At 27.6% G+C, this 14,990-nt stretch overlaps 1 long non-coding RNA gene across 1 annotated transcript; it reads left to right on the forward strand.

The window, feature by feature from the left end:
* The first annotated feature begins 9,885 nt into the window (after window positions 1–9,885).
* LOC136079848 (uncharacterized) lies at window positions 9,886–10,264 on the forward strand. Its single transcript, XR_010638270.1, has 2 exons — window positions 9,886–10,021; window positions 10,105–10,264. It is a non-coding gene; the product is annotated as an uncharacterized LOC136079848 (long non-coding RNA).
* The last annotated feature ends 4,726 nt before the right edge of the window (window positions 10,265–14,990 follow it).

Here is a 14,990-nt window from a genome sequence, read left to right on the forward strand (position 1 = left end):
TTAATTGTAAACTAAATTAAAAAAATGAACAAATCAACCATATAAATCTCAACAATTTTTTTGTTTTTATTTAGTAAATATTGAGTAATATTTACTAAAGTAAATACTCTTTTATCATACTGAACATAAACTGTAGTTTACAACAAATAAAAAATCTGTACTTTGTACCTTTTTTATAATTGTAAGAATAATCGTTCAAAGTATTACTTGTATAAAACTATTGAATTGTACAACATTGTGATAGAGTGTAAGTTGTTTTATATATATATATATATATATATATATATATATATATATATATATATATATATATATATATATATATATATATGTACTATATCGTTATACAGTGTAATTTTTATATCATATTGGACTGTACTACATCATAGTCCAGCAGTTCAGTTGTTCTATTATATTAGAGTGTACTGCATCGCAATTCAGTGTAAGCTGTTATTTCATATTACACAGGATTAAATCATAATACAGTATAAATTGTTGCACCATTTTACATAGTACTACATCGTAATACAGTAATAATTGTTATAGCATATTATAATGTAAAAGCTAAGAATGTCCAATCAAGTTGCAAAGTCAACGGACGTTCGACCGCAGGGAATATGAGTTCTTCAAAACAAAAACTTTATTAATCATTGATGTGAAGTTAATAAACTCAACCCTAATTTTACATACTAGACAAATTGTTTTTTTATTGGTTTTTAATAAACTTTTTAACTGTATAGAGTAGAATAAGGTCAAATGGTTAAGGATTTTAATTATTAATAGTTAAGGATTTTAATTACTTATTATGGTAAAAAGATTTTTAATTTTTTTTTAAGTTGTAGAGAATATTGTTTTTTAAATATATTTTTAAGTATATTTTATAAATATTGTTTTTTTTAAGTTGTAGAGAATTTTTTTTTAAGTTGTAAGAAAATATTAAGCTGTATTTAAATATATAAAAATCAAATAATTTTTTTTTTAAGTTTTTTAAGAAGCCATATTTGAATAAAAAGAATTTATTTCATTTTACTCTGACACTCGGGGAGAATGAAATACTCAAATATATGTGTAATTAAAACAACACATTATAAAAAAACAAAAAAAAATCAATAATAACAAATTAAAAAGCAACTAATAATAACAATTAAAAAATCAATCAAATAAAATAAACTTTTATTCTTGTGATGATGTTGAGTCGTTTAGAGGTACTAGAGGTTAAGTTTTGTTTTCAGTTGTGCGGCCCTTTTTGGTGCAATAAAACTAAGCGCCTTTTACATATCGCTTTGGTATGCATGTTTAATATAGCCTAACATTGCAATTTGAATTTTCACACAGGTACCATTCCATATTTTGATTTGCTGAAGCTTTGCCTAAAACTTTTTGACACTTCGTAGCTAATATTTTTGTTGGGTTTGTTGCTGGATTTATTTGCTGTTCGCCATTAGAGTAAGCTTACGTTGTTTTTTAGCATGCTTTGCTGCTTTTTTGCTCTCAGCATCTTTCCATCTTTCAAGTATTTCAGGTTTGTTGAGACACTCCCCTTCGAATCTTGGCACATCTACATTTTTTCTTTTTTTTGTGTCAACGTGTTGGATACGAAACATTTATTGCAAAGCTTCTGCAAGTGATTGGGCTAATTGCAGTTGCTTTTAAACCTCTTTTTGAATTTCTTTTTGATTAGCCGGAGTTACTACAACATTAAAGGTTGTTTGCAGACAAGATGACTTTGGAGCGGATGCTATGTGACATATGCTGATGCTAGATGTTGGTGTGAATTCAGAGGGCAGTGGCAAAGGTAGTGAAGATCATGGTGCTAGTATTAATGTCGGTAGGGGAGAGTGGGGAGAAGTGGGACACGTAAATTATTTTTTAGGGTAATATCTTTTTTATTTGATGTATAAACTGAACCAAACAAATTTTTACAAATAAACCTTCTTTTTAGGCACCGATTTAATCCCCTTAGGTTTCTAGTCAATTATAGCTAAGTATATAAATTTTTGCTTTTAGAGAAACCGTGCCATTGGGGTAAAGTGGGAGAAAGGTGAGTAGAAGCGGGACATATAAATTTAAAAAAAATTTTAACACAAATTATTAAATAGAAACTGATAAAATCATAAAATCACCTTAAAATAACGAATGGTGAAAGCTCTTGAACATAAAAATGTTCAAGAGCTTTCACCATTCGAAATAACCAAATGGCGACGCGAAGAAGCGGGGCATAAATATTTCTTTTTTCTGTCCCACTTCACTCCAATGTAAACACTTTTTTTCAACTTTATTGATGTCAAGTGAAAACAAGCATTAAATCTGAACCCAGTGACTATTTGAATACGTGTAAAAACTTCACCAGAGCTAAAAAGTTTTTTTTGCAGGTGACTAAAACATTATTTTGATAAGTTGCTGAACTTTGTCTCAGTATAAAACTGTTGAAATAATTTGCGAAAAACTTCTCTGACATGGCAATAAACACCGACATCTAGTGGCTGCAGAATATGTGACGAGTGTGCTGGTTAGCAAATTAACAAGATATTGTTTTCGATGCAAATAAGTACGACCCTATAAGTGAGATGTGTCACATATCTATTTACGACTAAAATATGAAGACCTAAAATTAGATAACTAAAACTAGGTGTAATCTTTTGTGAATGTAAAATTAGATAAATATAGTTAGATAACTAAAATTAGATTGAACTATTTACTTGGAATTTTCTTAATGACGGGAACATACACGTTAGTGAGCCACTGCACAATTTGCTTATCTTCCATCCATCCGGATGGAGGTATAGCCTATATGACATCGTCTGGACCACTTAAACACCAATCTCTGTACAGACGTTTTTTTGATTTAAAAATAATGTATGGAGCAAGACAATTACCCGCAGCATTAATGCAATTTCCAACTGTATAATGGATTTTTTCATTTCAACTAACTTTAATGGTCGTATTGCACCATGCCGGCAAGCTATATTTTGCTTACCTTGATCACCAGAAAAGCCAATTTCATCAAAACTCCAGAAATGACGTGGAGTGTTTTGTTGATACCTGCTGCGTTGAATTCTCTTTGCAGAGTGTTGAAATACTTTTTTATTATTTCTTGCGTGCATGAAGCGGCTCTGAATGATGAAATATTGCCTATGGATCTGATGACTCCACCGGTTTATGAAAAAGTTATATATGACTCCACCAGTTTATGAAAAAGTTATACCAATCTCTTCCTGGTGCATCATTAGGAAACAAATGAGATTGACCTTAGTGTTGCAAATAGTCGGTACCTAGTGTGATGACGTTATTGTAAATTTTACGAAAGCCTCAATCGGATATTTTGATGAGTGTCTCAAAAGTGATTCAAGTTGTTTTGACAATCTTGTGCTTTTGTGCAGTTTTACTTTTGTGCGATTTTGTACAATTGTTTCACATATGCCGTGGACACGCCTGCGAAGAGTTGCCACTGGTATGCTGAATGATTTAGCAGATTTGTTAAGTGAAAATTCACCGCTTTGTACCTTAACCACCGCAACTTGCTTGTGTTGTTTTTCTTTTTTCTTAGCATACAAGTTGTTTCGAGGCATATTTTTTATTAAAATAGATTTAATAAATAATTTGAAATTTGTGCCCAAAATTTATAGAGATAGGTTGGTCACTTGAGATTTAATTAATTAATAAAAACCGCATTTAACAAAAGAGTAACTAGTGTATTCCATTCATTCATTTAAATCATTTAATAAAAGCAGTCTGTAAGATTTATTCATTTAAATTCAAAAAATTGTCATTGAAAAAAATTTTTCAAAGCAAAAAATTTGTAGTAAATTGGTAACTTGAGATTTAATTTAAAAAAAAGCCGCATTTAAGAAGTGAGCTATTGTTTCACTTATTATTAGCAAATTTTATTCAACCCCACAATTATCCTTTTCCGTTTTTTACTCATAACTCTTTTTCGAAATTGCAAATTTAATTTTGAATAAAGATTATTGATCAGCGTAAAAGTTATATCAGGACACTTTTTAAGTTCAATGATATTAAATTTAACTTCCGAGAACTTTAAGTTCATTTTTCAAAATGATAAGAAAAATCTTATTACGCATAAAAAAACTCAATCTTCACCAAAAATAAAATTTGATATCATCTTACTCAGGAAAGTATTCTCTAAAACGTGATTTAAAAATGTTTGCAAAAAGATTATCCAACATTCTACCCTGATATTTCATTTTACCCTGTTTTACTCTCGTAGTTGTTCTTATAACAACTTACTTTGAAGGTTTTAAAAACATGCGGGGAAATTTTGAGCTTACTTAAAATTAGTCATTAAATTAAATAATGGGTAAAATGTGTCATTTAAGAATTTTAATGACCAAATTAAATTAGAAAAAGCAACCTCGATCGAACAAATGTGGCAGTAACATAACACTAGCCAAGGCGTTTCGTGTTGGTAGTGTCAACTTTTTAATAAAAGGCTTCAAAAATAATTAGTAAAACAATCTGGGAAATGTATATTTTACGTGACGTCTAAAATATTACATATTATTCTATTATGTTTAGCTAATCTCTTTCAAATGATGTTATTATAGCTAATCTCTTTCAAATGCTTTTACAAATATTATATTATAATATATATGAAGACCACAGGGAAAAAGGACACATATCACATTTTCCAATTATTTGAGTTATGTCCCCTACAATATATACATAACCCTGAAGGTTAGCAAAATAGTTGTGGCCTTTGTGGCATTCAACATAGTAAGCCATTCGTGTCTATTATCTAAATTACCTGCTTATGGAATAAATGGCTTAGCATTACAACTAATAACGGATTATCTATTTAACAGAACCCAGTATGTTGCGTATGATGGGAAAGTGTTTGAGTCTCATAAAATCTCAAAAAAAGTTCCGCAAGATTCAATTCTTGGACCTTAGTTATTTTTGATTGAATTTAATGATGTATCACACGTTTTAAAACATAGCTCAATTATCAAGTATGCTGATGACACGGTTAATTTCGTAGCTGATAATGACATTTAATTAATAGAGGAAAAACTAATTGAAGACTTAAATGGGATATCAAAATGGTTTAAAATAAATGATTTATTGTTAAACCTTCAAAATGGTAAAACTGAAGCAATGCTATTTGGAACCGCAAGGAAATTATCTAAATGCCGGTGCTTAAATCTACATATTAATAAAGTTCAAATAAACAATACCAAAACATACAAATATTTAGGAATCCATCTAGATCCAACCTTTTCACTTAACGACGATTTTAATTTTAAATGTAATAAGATCAGTGAGCGTATTAGCTTACTAAATAAAACACGACACCTGCTAACAATAAACGCTGCTAAATTAATTTATGTCTCAATGATCATGCCAATTTTTACTTACTGTGGTTTAATCAACTTAAAATACACGGCAACCCAATTAAACCGCATCAACCGTTTATATAGTAGAATAAAGCAAATAATGATAAATGAAAATAAAATTTCAAACGTTAGTATAAATTTGCCGCATTTTAAAGAAGTCAATGAAAAAAAATCTCTAACTTGCGTTTTTAATATCTTAAAGAAAGAACTTGGTTCATGTGTATTTTCTAACAGTTTTAAGGTAATTTGTCGTTCAGCAAACACAAGAAACAATGAAATATCGCTGACCATACCTAAAGTAAAGCTTGAATCCACGAAAAAAGGTTTCTTTTACCAAGGAGTAATTTTGCATAATAGTCTCCCATTCGCTGTTTGCCAGAGTAAGAACCTGAGAGAATTTAAAACTAAACTACTGGATATTTCTAATTTTTAAATTTTATTTTATTTTGTGGTAAATCTACTAATATATAAATATTATTTTATATTCTTAAGTAACAGTTAATTTTATTTATATTTTAATGCATCAGGGCCCAATAGGATAACAGCCTAATTTATTGTGCTGATTTGGCATTACCTGTATGAATATTTTTTAATAAATAAATAGTAAAATCCAACACAAAAAAGGCCCATGTAATGCTACAGAAACACCCAAATAAAAGGAATACAGGGGGAAAAGGGCACAAGTCCAGACTGTAAAAGGGAAAAAAGGCCTACGTCACAAACAAGAATTCCTAAACAGATCATGAAACTAGCTTCAGCCAATCCACAACCTCCATTTTGTCAACAAAGCTCCACTACTCAAAATGGCAGATCAAGACACTCCATGCGTTACTAATAAGCCCAAAAAACGTCGATCATCTGGCAGAAAAAAAGATCAGTTGAAGAAAGTAGGTTTTTCAAGTCATCAAACAGGAGAAGAATGTAAGTGCAAACGATTTAAATATTTTTAGGCCACAACAAGAGAAAAGAGAGACCGCTTCATTACTGCTTTTAATGAGCTTCAAAACAATGGTGATCAAGACGCTTTTCTGCCTACACTAATCGGTGTACTAAATATTGCAAGAAGAAGACCAAAAACAGATGGCACAGATCTAAAACCAAAAGACAATCCTACAGTTACAAGATCAAGGTTCAACGGGATGACAAAGTTAAAGAAGTAGGTTCTGTGTCAAGGGATTTTTTGCCATTTTTGGAATCAGTCACAAACGAGTAAGGTCAATACAGACAGCTCTGAAAGAAACTGGTAGGAAATCTAGATTACTATTATTATTATTGTTATTTTTATTATTATTATTATTATTATTATTATTATTATTATTATTATTATTATTATTATTATTATTATCTTAATTATTTTAATATTAATACTACAGAAATGTTTAATGTTTAATGTCGTTTTATTAGTTATGCTTTGAAAGAACGCGTTCTCTAAATGCACGCGGTCATCGGAGAAAGATCTCTTAAGCGAGTTGAAATTTTTTTCCTAATGAAATTTAATCATTAGTTTAGATATATTACATAAAGAATCATACTAAGATAAATAATCATTGTTAAGATCATATTATAATTAAAGTAAGTATATAGAATAGTTGTATATACATTTTTATTAGATAAAGTAGAAAGAATTTAAATTTTTATTAGATGAAGTAGCAAGGATTTTAAGTAGAAAGGATTTTTTAAATCGTTTATATTTTGTTTGTTTTAGCTTTTTTTTTAGCACTTTTATTATTTTATTTTTAAGAAGAAAAATAGGGGTATGGAATTTATCAAAAGTTATACTAATGCTATTTCTATAAAATGGTTATTACTACTTTAAAATTTCTGTTAAGCTATTAACTATATTTGTTCTTTTTTAGAAAATTTAGAAAAATTAAATTAAAATTTTGTGCCAACACTGACATGACGTGTCACATGCTATTATATGTAAAGGTTAAATTTTGTTATGAGGATTCAGTTCTTATGAAAAAAAAAAAGGTAAGGAGTATTGTTTGTGTATATATATTTTTTGTTTATTTTGAATCATTTTAAATTTTCTCGCGTCATTTTAAAAATTTTTGTTTGTACACGTTTATAGTATGCATTTATGCTTTTTTTATGTGTATGTGGTAACAAGTGCTTGATAGTTGTTTTATCAATAATAATGTAATTGTTTTATCAATAATAATATAATAATGTAAAGTGTTTTTTATTGTTTGTGTATGTGTCAATATGTGTTATATAATTGTTTTTAAAATTATGTTGTTTCAAAGTGCTGTAACTTTGTAAACGTGTAGAGTAAGATTTGTCAACTTTGCCAGCCAAGTGATGTACTTATAACAGAGGGTTACACGAAAGTCTTTAGGGTCAAAGAATACATAAAAATGTATTTTAATAACATTTTGCCTAATGTTGTTACTTATGTTCTGTTAAATATGAACGTTATCTTACTTATTGTTATAAACATATTTTAACTTAAACTTATAAGTTATAAACATATTATATTAACTTATGGTGTGTGCCATTGTTGTGTGTTGTTGCTGTGGTGTTTTTTTGTTATCTTTTGAGTTGATAGACATTTGGCTTATCTTCATGTTGGTGTCTGTTGTTAAAAATGGTAAGTAGGTAATTTTATTAAAAATCACTGCTTTTAATTATTCACTAAAAGCCAATACAAATTATTTTGCCATATATACAATTTGTTTTATCTCAATTTAATTTTTTTTCTTTAGCGCTGTTTACTACATGATTTTGCTATAAATATTTTGGAATCATGATGTTCCAGCATAAAATATATAATATATATATTAACATATTTTAACGTCTATACATTTAAGTTCTTTTATTGTTTAGACACAGAATTGAAGACTGAAATAAGTCAGTGTTTTTGCTATTAGATAATTGTTAATAGGAATTTGTTTATTTGTACTGTAACTGGAATTTGAAAACTTCAAGTACTTAAGCTTTATTTTCTTTTTCTTTTAGGAGAGTTGGAAAAAAAACTAAGTATAAATTATATGATTAGTATAGTTAAATAAATAAAGCATTTATGTATCTATATCTGTACACTCAGTAGTCCAAGTCAGTTGTCACATTTTAGAAATTGTCCAGGAGAGAGTAAATAGTAAAATAATTAGTCTGCATTTGGCTTTTTTATTCTTAATGGTTAAATTTATGTTTTTAATTTAATTTGTCTTGAGGCACATGAAATATAATTTTGACAAAAATAAGAAGTTAAATAAAAAAATTGAAAAGTCATTTCTGAACTACAGACGTTTTTCCTTTGAACATTGTGGGGACACCAGACCCTTTATATTGACCAAACTTTGTTTCACATTGTTGCAGGAAAACAGTCTTTATACCTATGTAGATACTGAAAAAACTAAAAAGGTCCCATACATAACTCATTTTCACAAAAAACTGGATAACCGACCTTTGTCTTCTGAGGTACAGATATTAAAATTTAAAGTTTATTTTAGTTTTGGTTTAGTTTATAGTTAATTTAGTTTAGTTTTTATTAGTTTTAGCTTCAGTTATCTTTTTTCTTACTTTAGACAACTTCATGGAAGAAATGAGGGTAATAGGTAAAAAAAATTATAGTTATATATTTATTTATATGTAAATATAATTCTATCAATTATTCTGAGGTATATTTTTTGTCTTTAGTGTCTGGTAAAAGCATAACTGGTAGGGCTGTGTTTTAAATTTTATATATTTTTTATGTAGAAATATGTGCAATAGGTGAAAGATTTATTTAATATAAATATGACATTTTTAAACTGTTTGCATTTTACTCATATTTTTATTAAAATTAAATTTCTCACAAGTTTAACTCTTTTTATTTTACTTTTTTTTAATTTATTTTTAGCATCCTCTTCATCCTGTGAAAATGGTGAGGTTATGCTTTATATTTTGATTTAAAAAAATTGTAAATATTTTTAAATTTTATTATATCCTTCAATTTGTAATTTTAGAGTCGTTAACATTTGAGGAATATCAAAGATATCGCTCCCAACACCCAGGGCCTCTCTCGGAGAGGTCCTTCAATAAGTGGCGAAGTAATGGCTGTATGGATGAGCCATCCTTCAAATAGAGGGCTCATCCATACCGGGGTGTTGGGAGACACCAAAGAAAAAACAGCAACCAAAAGGTCGTAAATGTCTTCTATCAGTGACGATATTTATATTTTTTTTGTTGCCGTTTTTTCTTCAGTGATTTTTTTTTTTAATTTTGTAATTTTTTATAATATATTGTTGTATATTTGGTTTGTTTTTGTCTTTTTTAATTGAAATTTTATTTGTTTTTCACCAATTAAACTTAAATATAGTTAAATTGATTCATTACCCAATTATCATATAATGATGCTACATTCTATTGTTAAAAATAATTAATTGGTAGTTTAATTTATTGAACTCACTGCTTTTAAAATTTACTGTAAGCCAAGACTATATTTAGCTATATAAATGCAATTTATTTATATCCATTTGATTGTTTATCTTTAATGTTTTTAGTTTGGCTCCTTGAAGCATTTGTTTTTTTGCTTTTTAATTAAAAAACTTTAAATCTATTGTAATGTCTTTTAAATTTAACTAAAGTTTACTAAAAGCCAACGTGAAATAACGCCAAAAAACAACACCGACAAGTTGCATCATGACAGAGTTTAAGTATGACAACAGGCTACCGAAAAGCAGGTAAATTGTATTCCAGTTGTTGTTTTTTTGTTTTATTTTGTTTTTCTTTTATGTCTACTTATCTGTTACAATTTTTATTTTAGGTTTGTCATATGACGCATTAATGCAATATAAAAAATCAAAGTTTACATATCTTTTACAATTTGTTATACACATGTTTGAATATAAATCAACTTTTTTTTGTTTGAAACGTATTTGTACTCAATTGCTTAGTTATTTATAATAAATTTATTTAGTTGTGTGCATTTATCGTTTTAAAGACAATTTCCTTTTTTAAAGAAACATGTATCAAGGGGATACCAAAAAATTAATAACTCATAAATAATTTACGTTCACTTCATACTAATCTTATTAATTAAAGTTCATGTTATAAAAAATATAACAAGAATTTAGCTTTAATCTTTCGTCAATTTAAGGCATGATGAAGTGTTATTATTTTGTGTCAGTAACTAAAAACGTATTGTGTTGAACTTAGTAATGTCTAGGAAAGTGGTTCTGCCATACACTGATATGACCTATGTCAGCTGTAAATTACTCAAATAACGTTAAATAATTGGTAAATTAATTTATTTAAGTTTTACAGAAGCTTTAATTTTTTAATTTGAAGGCGTTTTTCTTACAGGGTATTAGTTAAGGTTTCGCAAATTTAAATTGTGGAAAACAGCCACTAGAAATTAAGTAACAGACCGACCGTAACCCGTATTACGGGTTGCTTTCTGCTAGTTATTATTGTTATCATTGTTATATTGTCAGTTTTGTTGTTGTTTTTCTCATTCTGATAATAATCCTGTTTATTATTATTATTGTTATTATAATTGTTATTATTATTATTATTATTAGTAGTAGTAGTAGTAGTAGTAGTAGTAGTAGTAGTAGTAGTAGTTGTTGTTGTTGTTGTTGTAGGAGTAGTATATGATGCTGACAGGCTATTATTATTATAGCCTATATTTACACAACCGGCTGGTGAATCTAGGCACCGCAAGATATTATGACAGGCTGACAGCAAGCTACAAGTTGCTGACATGAATGCCCTTTCCTCACCCTCCCTCTTCCCCCCCCCCCCGCTACCCTCCCCAGTAATATCAGTTTAAGCAAGAGGAAAATAAAATATACAATAAGAGTTAGAGGAATTTTAGTCAATTTTTGCTAATCTCTAATGAATTTCTGTTAGCGCTAACGTTAATCCCTAACTATTTGTAATGGATTTTTTTTTATAATTTTATTTACACTTTGCCGATAAAAAAAAAATTTACAGTCGTAACTTATAAAAAAATAATTACATGACCGGGGCTAGAAGAAGACAAATTTAGTCTTATCATTAAGCCCCAAAAAATGAGTCATTACTAGACAAAATATAGTTTGACAATAAAATATAGTTTCAATGTATATATCTCTGATATATATTATAAAAGAAAATTTAAATATATCGCATATCGTTTAAAATTTATAGTTTTTTAAAAAATTAGGTATAACAATTGCTTTGTAAAATAAAAGAAACAAAATTTATTAAAATATTAAATGACAAAAATAACATTTAAGAATTGGTTTGAAAAATAAGAAGATATGACTTTATATAAAAACATTTTATTGGTAGAGCATTTTATAGTTTAACTTATTTAATTATATTTATAATACTTTTCAATGCCAATTAAGTAAAAGCAAATAAACAGTATAAAATAAAAGTAAAAGATTAATAAATAACGCAAAAATAAAAAATAAATTTCTCAAAAAGAAGATTATCATTTAAAATGATAAAAATATATGTACAATTATGGATTAATTATGTATTAATAACCTAAAGTAATTAATTAATTAACTATTAATTATTGATTTCTAATATAAAGAAGTTTTATTAGAAAAAATTTAATTCATTTTCAGTTAACAAAAGTAATTGCTTAAGTTTTGCTTTGAATTGGTTTAGAGAATAATTAGTTTTCATTTCATTATTTAATATTATGTTCCACAACTTTGGTCCTCGGTTTACAATAGAGAATTTAGTAGCGGAATAATAAGTTTTGGATTGAATGTAGTTGTATTTTGAAAATCTAGTAGGGTATATGTGATTTATTTTTTCAAAAATTGAATAAAATAAGATTGGTAATATATTTTTATCAAGTTTGAACATGAAAATAAGAACTTGATAGAAGTGTAGTTTATATACATTTAGGATATTGAGTTCATTAAATAGTGTTTGTGTGTGTGAGAAGCGATCTACGTTTGAAATTATCCTTATAGCCTGTTTTTGTTTGCTAAGCAATTTTTTTATTTTCGTCGCGTTAGTGCTACACCAAGCAATGTTCGCATAACTTAAGTAGCAATGAATAAAAGAAAAGTAAATGTTTTTTAAACAAGATCGATGTAATAACTGCTTTGCTTTGTACATTATACCTGAATTTTTTGATATTTTATCTTCAACTTCACCTATATGACGAAAATGTAACCCTCCAGGTTACATTTTCGTCTAGAAACACGCCTAAAAACTTTATTGACACATTGCGATTGCGGTTCTGTAGTAAACGGACGTGCTTTTGCTACAAAAGAAATAAAATAATAAAATTGATATTGCAAGTTGTATTTGTTAATTTATTTATTTTTCAAATCTTGTCAATAATGAGTTCAAAACTTAACACTGAAGTCTCAATAAAATTAGTTCGTGAAATATTTCAAGAAATGTTCTAAAAACAACAAAAAGATATTTTAGCGTTAATAAGTGCAAATTTAAAACTGGCTAACGATCGAATTGATGGATTGCTAAAAGAAATTAATACGTTAAAGAATTCTTGTGAAGTTTTAAAAAAGGAAAACGAAAACCGAAATACCGATCTTAAAAAAGTAAAATGAAAAAATACAAAAAGACATTGAAGAAAGTCTAACGTTCTATCAGGATTGCCATGATAAAAAAGTCAGCGATTTGGAAAAAAAATTGATAAATGATAAAAAAGTCAGTGATGTGGAAAAAAAAATATGGTCGAATGCAACCATAGGGGAGAATGAAAAAAATAGATTTAGACAACTAGAAGGTCGTCAAAGGAGAAACAATCTTCGAATCGAAGGAGTCAAAGAAAATGATAACGAAAACTGGGATGATACGGAAGTAAAAATAATAAACCTTTGTGAAAATAACCTCAATGTAAAAGATGTAATCATAGAAAGAGCGCACAGAACTGGTATTATCGATATTAAAAAACCTAGAGCAATTGTAATTAAATTACTAAATTATAAAGACAAAGTAAAGATTTTAAAAAACGCCAACAAACTAAAAGGTTCTGAATTTATATTAACGAGGATTTTTCGCTAGAAACTACTATAATAAGAAAGAAACTTCTTGAAGAAAGCAAAACGAATAGGACAAACGGTAAATATTCTGTTGTTATATATGATAAGCTCATTGTTAAAGAATTTAGGAAAAAAAAATCATGTTAAATGATTTTTTTTTTTTTTTAGTTAAATTTATATTGATTTATTTTTTTATTTAAAATGGCTGATAATATTGTTTTATCAAACATAAATTTTAATTCGCAGAAAAAGCCAATAATTTTAAACAACTATTCGGATCTTGATTATAATTTTTTTAACGATAGTCAAGTAATTAAAAATACTAGCCCGATATACTATAACCCAAATTCAAAAAATATTGATAAAGGAATGGAAGATAATTCGTTTTCAATGCTTCACATTAATATTAGAAGTATTCAAAAAAATTTTGAGTCATTGAAACAATTTTTACATAAAGTTGACATTAGATTTCAGGTAATTTGTCTCAGCGAGACATGGTGTAACGATGTAAGCATTGAAAACAATTCCAATATTCAATTACCTAATTATAAAGTAATTCATCAAGTTAGAGCATCAAATAAGGAAGGTGGAGGTTTGTGTATATACATAAAAAATTCAATTTTATTCAAAAGGAAACCACAGTTAAGTTCAACCACTAATGATTATAAATCTTTATGTGTTGAAATTATTAATAAAACTTCAAGAAATATCGTCATCCATGCTTTATATAGACTGCCCTCAGGAAGTATTAAGGTATTTGAAAATCACATTAAAAGTATAATTAAAAAAAAATCATCTTTAAATAAATCGGTTTATATTGTTGGTGACATTAATCTTAATATATTAGAATACGACAAAAATAAAAACATTAAGAACTTCTTTAACACAATTTTTCAAAATAGTTATATTCCCCTAATCAATAAACCAACGCGAGTAACGAGAGAAAGTGCAACATCTTTAGATCAAATTATTACAAATGATTTCGTAAATATTAAAATAAGGACAGGTATATTTAAATCTGACATTTCTGATCACTTCCCTATTTTTATTCTATCGCAAAAATGCATCGACTATGATGCTCTTAGTGATAGAAAAAAATTAATTACAAAACGGTTAGTAAACAACGCTTCCATCAAAAATTTTCATAAACTTCTTACTGGTGTCAACTGGGACACCCTACAACTAAATTTAAATGCCGATAAAGCATGATATCTTTTTAACTGAATTTCTTAATCTTTATAATAAAGCATTCCCGGAAGTTACTAAAGTTATCAAAGCAAAAACACTTTTAAACCCCTGGATTACGAGGGGCATTCTTAAATCCTAAAAAAAAAAAAAAACGTTTATATAACAAGTTTCTTAAAAAAAAAACTCTTAAAAATGAAACTAGTAACAAAACCTATAAACGGCTATATGAATCAGTTTTAAAACGCTCAAAGAAACATTACTATTCGGAACAATTATTTAAACACAAAAATGATTCGAAAAAAACATGGCAAATTATAAAGGAGGTAATCGGTAAAAAACGTTTATATTGTAATTTACTTCCGAAAAATCTTAAAGTTAATAACAATTGTATTGTAAATAAATCCTTTGTGGCCGAAATACTTAATCAGTTTTTTGTAAATATAGGTCCTATTTTATCATCAAATATAGCAACTTCTAAAATACACTTTAAGTCTTACGTAACCTC

The sequence above is a fragment of the Hydra vulgaris genome, chromosome 04 (genome assembly GCF_038396675.1).
Source record: "Hydra vulgaris chromosome 04, alternate assembly HydraT2T_AEP".
NCBI classification, from domain to species: Eukaryota; Metazoa; Cnidaria; class Hydrozoa; order Anthoathecata; family Hydridae; genus Hydra; species Hydra vulgaris.